The 16,550-nt window shown below is 29.4% G+C and overlaps 1 long non-coding RNA gene across 16 annotated transcripts; it reads right to left on the bottom strand.

The window, feature by feature from the left end:
• Nucleotides 1-1,369: 1,369 nt before the first annotated feature.
• On the bottom strand, nt 1,370-5,849 carry LOC110936894. 16 transcript variants are annotated; one of them, XR_004891351.1, is made up of 16 exons: nt 5,562-5,848; nt 5,421-5,478; nt 5,234-5,328; nt 4,740-4,913; nt 4,554-4,638; nt 4,442-4,490; nt 4,268-4,351; nt 4,066-4,142; nt 3,845-3,938; nt 3,716-3,724; nt 3,455-3,592; nt 3,250-3,339; nt 3,042-3,116; nt 2,860-2,931; nt 2,320-2,641; nt 1,370-1,972 (listed from the first exon to the last, which is right to left on the bottom strand). It is a non-coding gene; the product is annotated as an uncharacterized LOC110936894 (long non-coding RNA). The 16 variants fall into 16 exon arrangements; XR_004891352.1 differs by having other exon boundaries at nt 4,771-4,913; XR_004891353.1 differs by having other exon boundaries at nt 4,776-4,913.
• Nucleotides 5,850-16,550: the final 10,701 nt, after the last annotated feature.

Raw genomic sequence — 16,550 nt, 5'->3', positions numbered from 1 at the left:
TGTTACTTATCGTAAACGAACTGTACGCATGAACTTATTATGGCAATCTGAATTTAAAGATTAAAACAAAACAAAGAATCGTACTATAAATGTAACAAAAGGGAATTTAAAAGTAAATGTAAGAAATATGTTTTTCTGGTTTGAAATATAAATTGAAACTCTATTACTCTAACACTTCTACTTGCTAGAGTTTCGTAACCAATAACCTCGAATTCGTTTTAGACCAGTTGAAAAAACAATCATCACCTAACACCTAACGAAATATGTTCAGCTTCAATTATATCATCCCATACATTGGAATGTTTTTCATTTACCAAAATATCCTTATATTTTCATTCTTAGCAACTTCAAATAAAAGAGATAAGGGCAAATTTGTTTTTAACCATTACAATTCCATTTACTAATTTATGAACCAAACACAATACAAAATTCTGTTGGAATTCATTCTAATTACGTTTATAAATTCCAACTCCTGTAAAAAATTATGCGGACCAAATGGACCCTTAGAGTCTCTAAGGGGATAACTTGGTGGTAAAGAGGTGTATTCCCTAACCAAATGGTTGTGGGTTCAAATCTTGCAAGAGACAGGTGTGATGAGAGTTTACCCGTTCAAAAAAAAGTAATAAACATTGAAAGTTTTTCATTACTGATTAAAAAATGTATTAACAATAATTTAATTAAGGAAATAGGTTACAAATTGGGTAATTGTCCTAAAATTTTAACCTATATTTGATAAGTATGGAAATAGGTTACAAATTGGGTAATTGTCCTAACATTTTAACATATATTTGATAAGTAATTCACTTCATAGTAAATCAAAGTAATTTATGGAGTAAATTAAGTTTTGTAATTAAAGAATATTGAAAAGTTGAAACCAACCATAAATGATAAAAACGGAGTACAATATTTTTTATAAATATTCAAAACTTTATCTATTATGAAACCATTTTTCATTACCTTATGATGATTTGAATTTGGCACGATAAATAATTAAAAAAAATGGTTAAAAGTTAATTACGTAAAATGTACGACAAACATAATAAGGTATTTCACTAATAAGTATAAATTTGATGACAAACATAATAAGGTATTTCACTACACACATGGATTATATAACACAAAGACGATGATGTTTTAAATTAAAAAATTATAACGTTTAATTACCCAATATAATTTTACCCTACAATAATACACACCCTCTACCCCATCATAACATGAGTAATCAATCAGTCGTGATATTGCTAAACTTAAACTTATTATACGTATTTCTTACAACTTTCTACCTTAAGTTGATTATATATTAAATGAACCTAAACAGAAGATCCAGTAGCAACACCATTAAGGTCTTTAAACTCAATGGTTGTTCTTATGCCATAAGTATTTTTTTTATATATAAAAGAATAAACATACAGTTTTAAACAAAAAAACCCAACATTTTGTTTCTGCAGGTATTAAGTAACTACTACCAAACACTTTCAACTAACGATGTTTTAAACATAACTATGAAAAATAACAATTCAATAAAAATTAGACTTTGGTGATTGGCTTTCAACCCGATTGACTAGTTCGATTCATTTTACACATTCCTTTGTTACCAAACTTTATGGTTCGCTTGACCCGTTATGGCATTACATTATAGAAGAGACCGCCAATCCATGAAGAAGGGTGGGCAGGACCATAACCGTTGATAGCTTCATACTCGTTGAAGTACCGAGGCACATACAATTTGACAGTAAGATATTCAATGTTAATTATCAGTAAAAATAGTGTTAAAACTTCGTGTGAAATATAGTTTTTTGTTCCCAACCCCATAATATAGTAATCAACTATATAACTAAAAACCAAGAAATAAAAAAGTGAACTTACTCTTGCAAGTTGATTTTCACCGAAAAGTTCAGGAGACAAAGTAAATGAACCTTTAATGCTTTTTATCCTTAAGAAAATTATCCACTTCATCAAAATCACAAACCACCTGTAAAGTTCAGAAATATTAGCAAGATCAAGAATTGCATTTTTTAACATCCATCACAACGGTGTTTGGAATTGCTTTTTATAACCAAAAGCGAATATCTAGTTTTTTGATACCCGCAAATTTCGCGGTGTTGGGAAATGATATATTTTTTACTTTTAGAAAAAAAAATTATGTTTCTGCTGATTATAAAGAAACTGTACGCATGGACTTATTATGGACTATCATAAGTTTGATCAAATTCTTCATGAGCACCCAGCAGGGGACATCTATGATAACATATGCATCAAATGAAACATAAACTGGCCCAAAATTAATAAAAGATATAACTGGAATTTAAAAAAGGGTACCTGAATAACTATTAAGGTCATGTCTTCCTTTGCCACAAGCTGGTGACTATGAGTTAGCTTATTACTGAAATCAAGTACTTACAAATTGCAACTTCCATAATCGGAATGATAATATACATAATTGCAAATGCAAGATGTCAGTTTGCACACATATATTTTAGGTGATTAGCTTTCAACTTAAAGCACATGTGTAGGTATATTATATTAAGATATAGTTGAGATGTGGCTCAAGTTACCCATTAGGGAAGCCATCCAAGTAACATATAGGTATCGGGCATGAACAAAGGCCATGGTTGCATTGAAAACAACCAACTCATAGGTCCTACATCAGAATTCTTAAAGTTAATAATGTCTCAAAGTATTATATTTAATACAAAGATAATATTTAGTACTTTATGATAAAAGGTGAAGAAAATAAAAAAAAAGGATCGTTAGTCAACCTGACCCATTACAACCCATACAGAAATTAGCCCGTTTCAAACAAAACCTATATTTACTTGTTACCATAAAGGGTTGTAAAAATAATAAAAAATGGCATACCTCAAGCTTTTCATGAAGATGCTTAACACATATAATCTCCAAAATTCTCAAAGAGATTCACATCCATGGACCCTAAGATGTTTTTGAAATTATGATTTAAATCAATGGCCAAAATGGCTCAAAGTAAAAAGTCACTCCATATTAAGAATTAAGTATATACAAATTAAAATTAGAAGGCATACACTAAGCATCTTGTCAAGTTTCTTTATTTCATGAATGTTCATGTGTAGATATATTCTTGGTTTTATCATCGTAATCTGCATATTCAAATCATATATTAGTAAACCAAACTACAAAACACACATATATATAACAAAACACAATACCCAAAGAAGTCAATATTTTTTATTTTTGCATTTATTTTGAAAGCATTAATGGAGAATCTCATACCAATACCAGTGATGCACATGATCATTTTTTCCCTCTCATAACTGCATTACATATACCGGTGATGCACATGATCATTTTTCCCTAACATAACTGCATTTGTTCAATAGTAATCAGTTCGTAACCATGAGATCGCTACTTTCATCCTGACAAAAAACATATGTAAGCGAAGTTGCTTGCCAAAACATAACTATTAAATGGTACTTACATATATAGTAAGTTTAAAAGGCGATGCTTATATGCGCAATTTGAAGGTGAATACAGAAGTTGCTGTAGCTGCAACTGTTGGCGACTGAAAGATCTTTGGATGTGTATAATCCCTTGGTTTAGGTCCAATCACAAGCACCTTTGTTGATAGAAAGCACATAGACCAATCAAGATGAAGAGTTTTAGTTAGAGACTCACATTTGGATAAAAAAATTGCAGAAAGAAAAAATATATTTTATTAAAACTATAATCATCACATTACCTCATTGTTCTGTTTTCCATTATAGCACCCAAAAGTGATCAAGAACCAAAAGTGATCAGTACATTAAGGGAAAGAGAAAATTATATGCCTTTTAACAATTAGTAATCACTATCAAAGTTTGGTTTGTACCTGAAAGTTGTATCAGATTTCTCCTTCCTTACGTCCATCAGACTCACAATGCCATTCAAGTTCCTCATCCTGATCTTTGAGCGAGCGTAGCCACCTCATCCAGAAAATGTTTTAAAACAATTACATTAAACATTAAACACAATTTATAAATTAAATATAGTGATACGAAGAAGAACAATGTTTAAAAATAATGCATTTAACAATAGTTACGAATCTCTTACTTCAAATTTTCACTGTTTGTTTTGCAAAATTGATTATTACATGGGAGTGTAACAGAAATAGGGACTTCAGGTTGTTCCTGTGTATGAAAAAAAATGTATGTAATAATACAAAGGTATGATCAGTTATTATTAGAAATCTATACAATAAATAATATAACGTAAATAATAATTTACCAGGTCACTATAGTTAGAAACATAGTACCATTACGAATTGAATCAATACCGGCCGAATTCCCCAGTGCGCAACGAACGTGCCTCAACACGCGGATTGTCCGGACACCAGCTCCTAGTTAACAAAACAAACTTTTAAATGGATTTGGTTCATTGTCTTCATCTTCTTGCAAAATCTACTACAAACATAACGGCGAATCATCACCTCTTATGACGTCATCATTCACCTCCTTCGTAGTATTCCGACCTGCGCACTTCACATTAACCATTTGTTAACCTATTTATGTTAGAAGAATGGAAGAAAGAATAGGGCTTACCCCATTATGGAGATATTCAAATCCCCTTACAACATCCAAACTATTTGAACTCTCAGATTCCAGCTTAATAGTTCATGTTTTCCACCTGAATTCCAAAGAGGTACGGAAATTTTGATTAATACTTTTTAGGTAACAGGTATAATTCAAGCAATCTCTGGAGTAGAAAAGTATGAAAAGCTCAAATACATAGTTGCAATGATCGGGTCAAATCACTAACTATACTTTCAGAAAACGACAAACCAAACCGGCAGTGTTGTGTGTGTCTTGCTGGTTTGAACCCATTTTGTTTTTCAAGATATATAGTTTGTATTAGACAACAGTTCAGCTATGATACAATCCAATGACCACATGTCAACTGTCCTGGAGAAACATTAAGCCATAAAATAAGATTATAGCAGCAACAATGCGATAATTGTAAAAGACCAGACCATCATAATATTCACCATTGTAGCATCATATAATTACACCAATACTAATTGTGTTAAATAACTTTGATTAAAAACTTTTATGCCACTGATAAAATTTGAAAGTTTTCAAATTCACCCCCAATCTATCAAAAAAAATAATAATAATAAAGAATACAAATATTCAATTTCGGTCATGCATTTCATCATACAGATGGTGTGCATAAAAATGTTGTCATGATGAAACTAAAATCAAATCTAGAAGAACCATTTTACCATCGTCTTCTCAGCCCATCCCGTTTTTTAGATCTGAACCATTTATGCTTTGTAAATCCAGATGAACCATTTTACCGTTGTCTTCTCAGGCCATCCTAGTTATTGAGATTTGAACAATTTATTCTTGTCATTCTAATAATCAGACTTCGTAAAATATAACCACATAAAATAAAGATTCGGTTAGTACCTTGTTGATGAAGCCATTAGGTCACCTTTCAAGATTTGTGCTGGAAGACGAAAAAACCCTAGAAAAGAAACAGATCCAAATCTGAAAAAATTATTCAAAATCAAAAATCAAAGTTATAAACTATACAAATCCGGATCGTACCTGATGTATTGACGATGTTGTAGGGATACGAATTAGGAATCCAATGAGAATGATGACAGGAAACAGTCCGGATGATAATATCAAACGATTCACAAATCATAACCGGAAAAAAATCAAGATCAACCATCACAAATCATATGTCGTGTCTACAAACTACACATAAGAACACCTTATCATATCAGACAATTGAGATTCGAAGATTGTTTGAAGATCTTGAGGAGCGGCAGAGAAGAAAGAGAGAGAGAATATGCAGAAACCCTAATGCGAGTTGAAAATGGGGAAACAAAAGGACGGGTTCTTTGTTTATATATGGAATGACCCGAATGAGTTGTTCGGATCCCGTGTCGGGTTAATTCAAGGGAAATGAGGAGAATGAATATTTTGGCGGGAAAATGAGCTTTAGAGGCCCTAGGAGGGGGACATGTGTCCCCTAATTAAGGCTTTTATTAGGTTGTATAGATGAGGGAGGGGCATTTTAAGATACCCAAAAAATAAGAACTTTTCCCACTCTTTATTTATAGAAAGACCCTTAAAATGAGGTTAGTTTGGTCTTTTAAACATTATTTATTTTTTAGCCCCTAAAATTATTACACTTAAATCCCTAAGGTTTTAACAAAATTATAGATAATTAGTTACAATTCACCCCACCATAACAAACTTATAATTTTTTTTACGTATCTTGACATATCTTATAAACTATATTGTTTAAAAAAATTCAAAGATAGCATGACGGCCTACAAATTTTCGTCGACGTTTCGGTAGTTGTCTTGTTCAATATCGACGCACAGATTAAAAGGTACAAGTCGATTATGCGTTAATGTACAAGTAATTAATACTTGTGATCTAATGTGCCTAATCTACAAAAATGGGCTCCATCTATGCAAACAAAAACAAAAGAAATTAAAAGTACCGTAACATAAAATGAAGATATTATGTGTCACATTTTATTTTATTATATCTTATAAAAACTTAAAACTAACCACAACAAACTTCCTAAATAAAGGGGTGGCAAATCTAAAATTAAACCCTAATTTACTTCTATAGTTACTACTATAAATATAGCTGGACACTCCTATATCTATTGCTAAACAAAGTTAAAAAAATGAATCCAGTTCTAAATTCAATTGTGCGGTCAGTTTTGTTATATCGCAGCAGTGAATATTTTTTTTCTTTTATTTAATATTATGTGAATGTTAACTTATTTGATTTTTCAGATTCAGTTGCATGATAAACATGCCAATTTAAACAACACATTTGTCGAACAAGCTTCTAAGGTATTAATTTTGCTGGTTTTAAGTATTATTTTTGCGTATATCTTTCATATTAACATGTTCGTTATGTTATTACATGTGTGTTTTATTGCAGGATGATGGTGATAAAAGTATTGGTATTATTTTTTATGGTGCAATGTTTAGTCCATACAAGTCTAATCTTCAATGTGAATTTAGTGAAGGTGTAATTTTAAGGTTTATTTAATCTTTTTTTAACTCTTGTATTCAATTTTTGTCATTTATAGGGATCGGAAGTTTGAGACTCAAAGTAAGAGATCCAAGAGACTCTCTTAATGGAAATGGAGTGATGTTATTAATTTAGATGATTCTGAGGACAATGACAAAGAAGAGGAATTAAAAGATACTGTCAACTCAAACACAAATCAGAAAACCCGATTAAAAATACGTCGAGTGTCAATTCAGAAACGGGCAGATTTTCTGCAGTATAATATGAAATCTATCAAGTGTTTTTATATATATATTTTTTTTCATTTTCAGTTGTTATGTTTGACCTAGACGTATGAATAAAGTTTATTTTATATTTGAACTTTATCTTTGGTGTTAATATAATGCAGTTATTAATCAAATTAATAAAGTTCAAAATAAAGTTAATATCCTAAATTTATAAGTCAACTGAACTTATATAAGTTAATATCCTAAAGTTGCAAAAAATAGATATTGTAGTTAGATATAGTAAAGCTGAAACTATAAAATATTGCAGTTATTCTTGGATATTAATCTAATAATTTGCATTTTTTAATTAAAAAGTAATAAAGTAATAAATTTTAAAGCTAAACTAAAAACTTAACTTACTATGATATAAAGTTAATAAAAAAATAATTATTTTATAAACATTTTTATAACAAATAATATAAATAAAATACTCTAGAAATTTTCAATCTTTACTAGATAAATTCTAAAATGGGTTGCAAATTTTTAGGAATTATAAGTTCAACTATTTTGTTATAGATAATATTAGTCAGTTCTAAAATAATTATTTACCAACTTGACTAGATACATAGTAGTAGATTGTATTGCATATTTTTAGGGATTATTAGTTAAAAGTAGACTCATATAGATAAGATTAGTTAGAAACTAAAAATTTGAACTTAGTATGATATAAAGTTAATAAAGATATAAACTCTTATCATCCTATTTATTATAAAAACAGTTATTGTAATCTTATAAAAATATAAATTTTTTATATTTGTAAAAAAACCGAAATTAAATAATTTAAGTTAAAGCTCTAAAACGTACTTACAAGTCAAATACTATTTTTTTATTTTTATAAAAACAAAAATTTTAAACTTAAAGTTTATTGGATAGGTACTATGTGGATATTTATAAAAAGTTATGAACTTTAAAGAATAAAATTATACTTTATAATTTAACCAATAAAATAAACAAACTTTACAATTATAACAACTTATCTTTTATTTTTTTGTCTTTTGATTATTAATTTTTATACAAAAAACAATATTTTTTGTCTTTTGATTATTAATTTTTATAAAAGAAAAAAACTTTTACATATGTGTAAACTTATGACATATACCCAACACAATAATGTTATCATAAATATTATACGAATAAGAAAACTACAAAAAACGAGTGCCGCAATGCAAAGTGTCGCCCCCCGCCGCATCGCGCGGGTACCCTGCTAGTATAATTTCATATATTAAAATAATTCGACCTCAGCATCTTATGCTCCATTTTTTTCTTGACACATGGAAAAAAGGACATGGCTCGATTTGAATGTTAAGTTATCTAATTGGGATAAGAACAACATCAGTGAACTAATTAGAACAATTTTAAATTATGCTCCTGTTTTTCTTGACACATGGAAAAAAGGACATGACTCAATTTGAATGTTAAGTTATCTAATTGGGATAAAAACAACACGAGTGAACTAATTAGAACAATTTTAAAATTTGGTTACTATTCTGTGAAATTTTCCCTTATAAAAATTTTAAATGTTGATATACATGTTTCAGATATCTCTTCATTTACTTAATTAAACTATTATAACAAGATTCATATTTAACTTTATTTCTTAAATATATGATTCAGATTTTGTCAAAAAGAAATGCTATATAACTTTCTTAAACGCATGATTCAGATTTTGTTAAAAAATGCTCTATAACCTTGCTGTCATATATAATATAAAATATTCTTAAATAAGTTATTCTATAAAAACTGTTTAAAATAAAAAGTGTATAAAGAAATAATGGATCGCACAAGATTACACAATATCGAGCAAAATATAACACAATACCGAAAAATATAACAGAATGTCAAGAAAAAAAGACACAATAACGCAAATATATAAAAGACACAATGATAATAAAAAAAATTCTAAAATCTACAATTGATAAATTCAAAAGTGAAAACCTAAAATCTCACATTGTAGAGTTCGATAAGACGGTTCCAATGCCGGTTGAATGAGGTCAATCGAAATCCCTTTAATATCCTTCATAAAACTTCTTATTTTTAGGATTGTATTTGATCTTGATTTGAGGGAGGGGCTCATGCGAGAACTCCATTTATTGCGAGAACCGCGAGAACCACTTACAAGGACCAAATATGAACTCTAATTAAAGTTGTAAAAAAAAGGACGGATGGCTAGATCTGTAATAACGTGTAACTGTGGATTGTATTTAGGGTTTATTGTAAACTATTCGAATACACACACACACAAATGACTCATCCGGCGGCGATTTGTAACAATTTCAGGCGATTACGATCGATAACCGGCGGCGATTACGGCTGTCCTAAGTTGTTGCGGAGTATTATAATCGCCGATAATACAGTATAATGAATACAAATGAAATCAGTGAATCGGATGACAAACGTGAAACCAGACAGGGTAGATCGAAGGGCATTCTGAGGAAGAAGACTACAGGTAACAAATTATACATAGATTATGAGGAAGAAGACTATAGGTAACAAATTATACATAGATTTATTGTATTTTTAGTTTACACATGTAAAATGTACACTAATTTGAAATTGAAACACATATTTGTACAGTTACAACAAATTAGGGCACATTTCACCCGTATAACACATTTTTAGGTCAATTCTGAAAAATAATATGGTATTTTAATGGCGTTTTTTTGTTAAATACAGTATTTAGTATGTTAATAGATGTAGATTGTATATTTTGTGATGATAGTTAAATAATTTCAATTTTTGTGTAAAATTATTGAAACAGAGCTTAATTTTTGTAAGTTGTATTAATACACAAGTCATTTAGTACACAAATGTATGATTATGTTAGTTTTGACAAAGTATGCATATATGCATACAATGTGATATGTACATATAAAGTATGCAAAGTAATATGTATACATTTACATTTGCATAAAAACAATATGTTTTACATTTACAGTTGCATATAGATTAATGGTATGCATATATATTAATGGTATGCATTTATGCATATATATTAATGGTATGCATTTATGCATACAGGTTGTTGAATATACAGTATGTTTACATGTACAGTTGCATATAGATTAATGGTATGCATTTATGCATACAAGTTGTTTAGTATACAATATGTTTTATATTTACAGTTGCATATATATTAATGGTATGCATTTATGCATATTTATTAATGGTATGCATTTATGCATAAAGGTTTTTTGAATATACAATATGTTTACATGTACATTTGCATATAGATTAATGGTATGCATTTATGCATACAGGTTGTTGTATATACAATATGTTTACATGTACATTTGCATATAGATTAATGGTATGATTTTATGCACATACATTAATGGTATGCATTTATGCATACATGTTGATGCATATACAGTATTTGTACATGTACAGTTGCATATAGATTAATGGTATGCATTTATGCATATAAATTAATGGTAAAATATGTAAACGTACATGTTATCAGTTTTAGTATATTAACATTGTTTAATTGCATGTTTGTACAACAGGTGATGAAAGGGAACAAAGGAAAGTGACATTTAGAACCGATGTTAAGAAAACTGATGCAAATCCAACACATATTAGAAAAAGGAAACATAATGATGATAAAGAAGATAATGAACCAATTGTGTCGATGATGAGGAAAACAAAAAAAAACAACGTTAACAATAAAGATGTGGAGAATGTAAAAAACACAACAACAGTTGAACAACCAAGCAAAGGTACGACATACTTGTTTAATATAATGATATTAAGTGTGTATGTAACATAGAGATCCCATGTAACATAAACGTATAATGAATATCTTATTGGTTTGAATGCAGAAAACGATGAAAGTGTTAGGCTGAACAGACGGGTAAAGAGTGTGGCAAAGAAGAAATCAAATGCTAAAACAAAAAAAAAGAGAACATTTTAATGGCATTGCAGTGTAGGATATCACCACACCAGTTGAGCTATGTGGTAAAAATGTTGTCAAAAGCACAAAGGGAAACGGTGGTTAACATGGGTTTTGGAAGGATACTGACAATTAATACAGATTCAATACCATCAAAGCTTGCGTATTTCATAGTGGATAGTTTTGATGAATCAACAATGGAGACTAAAATGCAAAATGGAAGCATAAACGTCAATGAGACTGAGGTGAGCAATCTTTTAGGATTAAAGAATGTCGGTATAGTATTGGATGACAAGGAAAAAAAGAAAGATGCTGAAGTTTTGAAAAAAAAAGGAATGGGAAGCATTGTACAAAGGGAAGTTGATAACACTAGCAAACATTGTAAAACGGATTGAAGAGAATAGGGATGATGTCAGCTGGAAATTCAAATACGATTTTTTGACAGTATTTATGAATACTCTTGTTGGGGTGAATATGGATGGACGGTGCATAACAGATTATTTCAACAAATTTGATGAGAGTACAGAAGTGGAGGACGTAAACTGGTGTGCATACATATGCAATAAGATAATGTGTTGCAAAGACGGTTGGAAAAAGGGAAGAAACAACAGTTCGTACAACGGGCCAATTCCAATATTGACTGTAAGTTTGTTTTTATAATAAATGATTGTATATTTGTGTATGTTTGTGAATGAAATCGCTTGTTTTGGATGATTATTATGTTGTTTAATGTGTGATTGTAGATGTTATATGTGGATATGACGGTATGTGGAGAATTGAATAAAGAAAGAACGAATGGTCCATTACAGTTTTGGACAAAAGATATGCTGAGTAGGAGGGAAAAATATGAGATTGTGAATGGCGGGTTTGGAAGGGCAATAGTGAGGGACAACTTTAAACAAGATGAATACAAAAATGACGAAATGGATGTTGAAATGGAAGATACAAAGAAGGATGCGAATGAAGTTATATGGAATGAAGGAAGCCCGTTTGAGGTATGTAAATATTGTGTGGTGAAAAATGTATATTTTCCATATATAATATGCTAAATTGTTATATGATGCATTGTTTGATGTAATGTAGAAATACGCTGATAAGAAATGAGATGTTAAAAAGAAAGGTGAAATTGAAACAAAGGTGTCGGGGAAAAAAAAGGTATTTATGCATATAATATTTGAAATGGTATCTACGCATTTATGCATATGCACATGATGGTATAAACAAGTGTGTATATTAAGTTAATTATGCATATAAACGTATGAATATTAGTTGGTAATGGTATAAATAGAGGAGTATAGTAGGTATGTAATTAATATGCATATATGCATATGAGTATATGAAATGTATATGCATAAATGAATAATACGGTTAAATTAATAAAATATTTGAATGTATTGGGAATGTATATGTAGTAAATGAATATACAGATGTGTAAAAAATATGTTATTAGTATTATTATTATTATTATTAGTATTATTATTATTTTTTTAAATATAATAAGTTGAGTGTAAAATCACATATGCATATGCATATGCGCATAATCGGTTGATTATGTGTATGTGCATATGCATATGAGGGTATAAAATGTATATGCATATATGCATAAACAAATTTATAGTATATGCATATAATGATGTATAAATTGAATAATGATGTGTAATTCATAGGAAGATGTGAATAGTATAATAATGGTAATATTGTATAATATATATAATAAATTTGTTATTGGAATACTAAAAAGGAATGAAAAATAATAAATGCAGACACATATGGATGATATAGAAGATACGGTAATCGCATTGAAGCATCAGATGAATGACATAAAGGAAGAGTTGGAAAGACAGTTTTTGCTTAATCCAGACGATGAACAACTGTTGAAGGTGATTGGGATGTTTAATGAGTCTTTCAAGGAAGATGTAAAGATGGAAAAGGTTAAACAGAACGTGGATGAAATTGTTGATGATGTTATTAGTATGTTGAAGAAAAACGTAAGGACGGATGATACAAAGGAAGGGGAGGAATGTGGGAAGAAAAATGATGAAAATCTATATGATATAATGGGAAGTAAAGATTGTTTGGATAAAACAGATGTGAAAAAAGGTGGAAAAACAGGAATTGATGAAAGTGAGGGTACTAATGATGTACAGACAGGTGATAAATCGGCAGCACAAAAAAAGGTGGCGGATAAGTATCGTAGGAAAGAGAAGAAGGTAGTTGATAAGTCAATGCCATTATTTGTATTATTGACCCCCAAGTTCGCAAGAAACAGATGATGATGAGTGCGAGGAGGTAGTACCGATGAATAAACCGTTGGACGAGATAGAAAAATTGTTATGGAATTTTGTGATGGTCATTGGGATGGAAAAAAAAGGTAATTATTGTTTGTTGTGCGTGTGTGTGTATAGTTATATATAAATATGTATATGAATTCATATATGTATATATTTAGGTAATGTGTTGTAGATTTTATTTGTATTGATTTGTAAAAAACAAAAAATATATTGTAGGGATGGAGAGAAAGAAGAAGGATGACGAAGATGGGGAAGGCGTATATGACGAAGATGGGAAAGGCGAAGTTGACACAGAAAAGAAAAAGGACAAATCCGGATTAAGCTTTATGTAAGTATATAGATATAATTATGTATGTAATTTATATGCATGTATGTTTGTTACGAATATGCGTAATGCATATAAAGTATATAGAGTTGTAAAAAACAGAGTTAAAACAATTTAGTTATTATTGGATAATTGAAAAAATATATGTGCATGCAGGTTGAAGATGTTTGAAACACAACATGGATTGTATGCATTGGGGCATACAATGAACACGCTAGATTTCGGGAAGGAGATATCAAGGAATCTGATAGATTGTTGGGCAGCAATGTTAAATGATAAGGAGAAAAAGATGGTGGTGAGCGGGAAAAGACGGTTGTTTTGTTATACATCAAACTTCGTAAGTGGATAGTAGGTTTATATATTAATATAAATACATATGTATAATATGCAAATATAAACATGTGTTGGATAATAAGATAATATGTGAATATGCATATATGCATATATAGGTAATGTAATATGTCGAGTTAACAGATAGTATGCATATATGCATATAAAGAAAATTATGATATGCATATGAATTAAATTATAATATGCATATAGGATTGTTAATAATAAAGTGATTGGATATGTATATATGTATATATGCATATAGAATAAAATTTAATATATATATATATTTATATAAAACAAGTGATATGCAATAATGCATATGGATTGAAGTATGATATGCATGTATGCATATGAATGAAAGTATGATATGCATATATGCATATGGGTTATATTATAATATGCAGATATGCATATGGGTTATATTATGTGTTATTCTATATGCATATATGCATAAAATTAATAATATATATAAAAAATATATGTTTATAAAAAAATAAAAAAATAGAAATAAAAATAAAATATATATAAAAATATTAATTTTATTGTTACAGTTTTTACACATATATATATATAAATATATATAATTGTTGTGACAAAAAACAAATTGCAGCCGGAATATATGCTGAAGAAAAAGCAAGATGAGGAGTTGGCTTTGATAACTGTGAAAAAGTATTTGAGAGAAGTATTTGAAAGGGACGACACGCTGTTGGATTTGAGAGCTTTTAATATAATAGTGGTACCAATGATCGAGAAGGCACATTTTTATCTTATTTGTATGGATTTGGATACAGGAGATGTGCAGGTAATAGATAACATGGATACAAACAGAGATGCAGTGCATGTAAAGACATCATCAGAGTTTAGATACATGGGGACACCATGCAAAGTGGTATGTAAAATTAATGTAATATTTATGTATATTGTCAATTGATATTAATTTTTTATTTTTGTTTTGGCGTTTATTATGCAGAAAAATTACATGTGGACATACATGAAGTCAGTAAACCACCTGGATACAGAAAAGCTTAGAAAAGGTGTAATAAAGAGATTGAAGATTACGTGGGGAACAAAAGATAATGTGAAAGATTGTGGGGTATTTGCAATGCGCCATATGGAATGTTACAAGGGGAGTACAAAGGAGTTTGATTGTGGATTCAGCGATTTGAAGGATGTGAAGCAACATCAGTTGAATAACATGCGAATGCGAATAGCAACAACATTGATGTTATCACCGTCAAACATTTATAGAAAAAGGGTGTTAGATATGGCGAAGGTAGCGGTTGAGAATGTGAAGCATGTTAAGATAAAGGGTAAATTGAAAACAGTAGCAAAAATGCAGGAGGAGTGCTGGAGAGGATTAGCGAAACAGTAGGGTGGTTAGAAGTTATATGGTTTGTTGAACGGGGTTAGAAAATGGTAAATAGACTGATGATATGGTTTGTTAAGTGATTGGATAGGTAGTCTAACAATTGGAAAATGGTATGATATTATGAATATTGTTGGATTGATGGTGAAATGATATATGATATATGATATTATATATATATATTTATATTTTGATGGTTGTTATGTTATGATGTTACTGGAGTTTTATATGTAGTGTGTAAAGTATGCATATGTTATGAAAGGATACTATATGCAATTTGTAAAATGGATTGTTAATTTTTTTTATTGATTGATATTAAAGGATGTTGGTGAATGTTGTTGTATATATAATGTTGTATGTAGATTGTAAAATGAACAGGGTAAATGCGAACAATAGATATGGAAAGTAGTATGATGTACATGTATGCATATATGCATATAAAAATTAGTTTGCTACACACGTAATGACATATATATGTATGCATATATGAATATGGTAATTAGAAGAATATAAATGTATGCATATAAAAATCATGTTGATACTTACGGAATGAATGCACATATATATAAATTTATATAGATAGGATGTAACAAGATACGGTTGTATATGCATATATGCATATGATGTGTAATAATGTAGTATGTTGTAGTATAAATGATTTTAGTTATGTAAATAGAAATAATATAATGTAAAATGGATGTAGTTTTGATAACAATATAGAAATATGTAATAATTTATATGTACATATGTATATCAATATGTACATACGGGTTTATGCATATATAGATATGGAACGATTAGATGTAAGGTTGTAATGGTGGATGTGATGTTGCAATAGTTATATAAATATGACAGAAGGTAGCATGTGATAAAACAGTGTTAATATGCATATATGCATATTACATATATATATATATATATATATATATATATACTTAACTTATTCATATATGCATATTTAAACAGGTAAACATAGATTGTAATGATATGTATGTTAAAATGTGAATGAAACTGAAAAAATAAACACATGATAAACGATATGTTTGATATAGTTGAGACAA

The sequence above is a fragment of the Helianthus annuus genome, chromosome 4 (assembly GCF_002127325.2).
Source record: "Helianthus annuus cultivar XRQ/B chromosome 4, HanXRQr2.0-SUNRISE, whole genome shotgun sequence".
NCBI lineage: Eukaryota > Viridiplantae > Streptophyta > Magnoliopsida > Asterales > Asteraceae > Helianthus > Helianthus annuus.
This window is presented reverse-complemented; position numbering and strand designations above follow the sequence as displayed.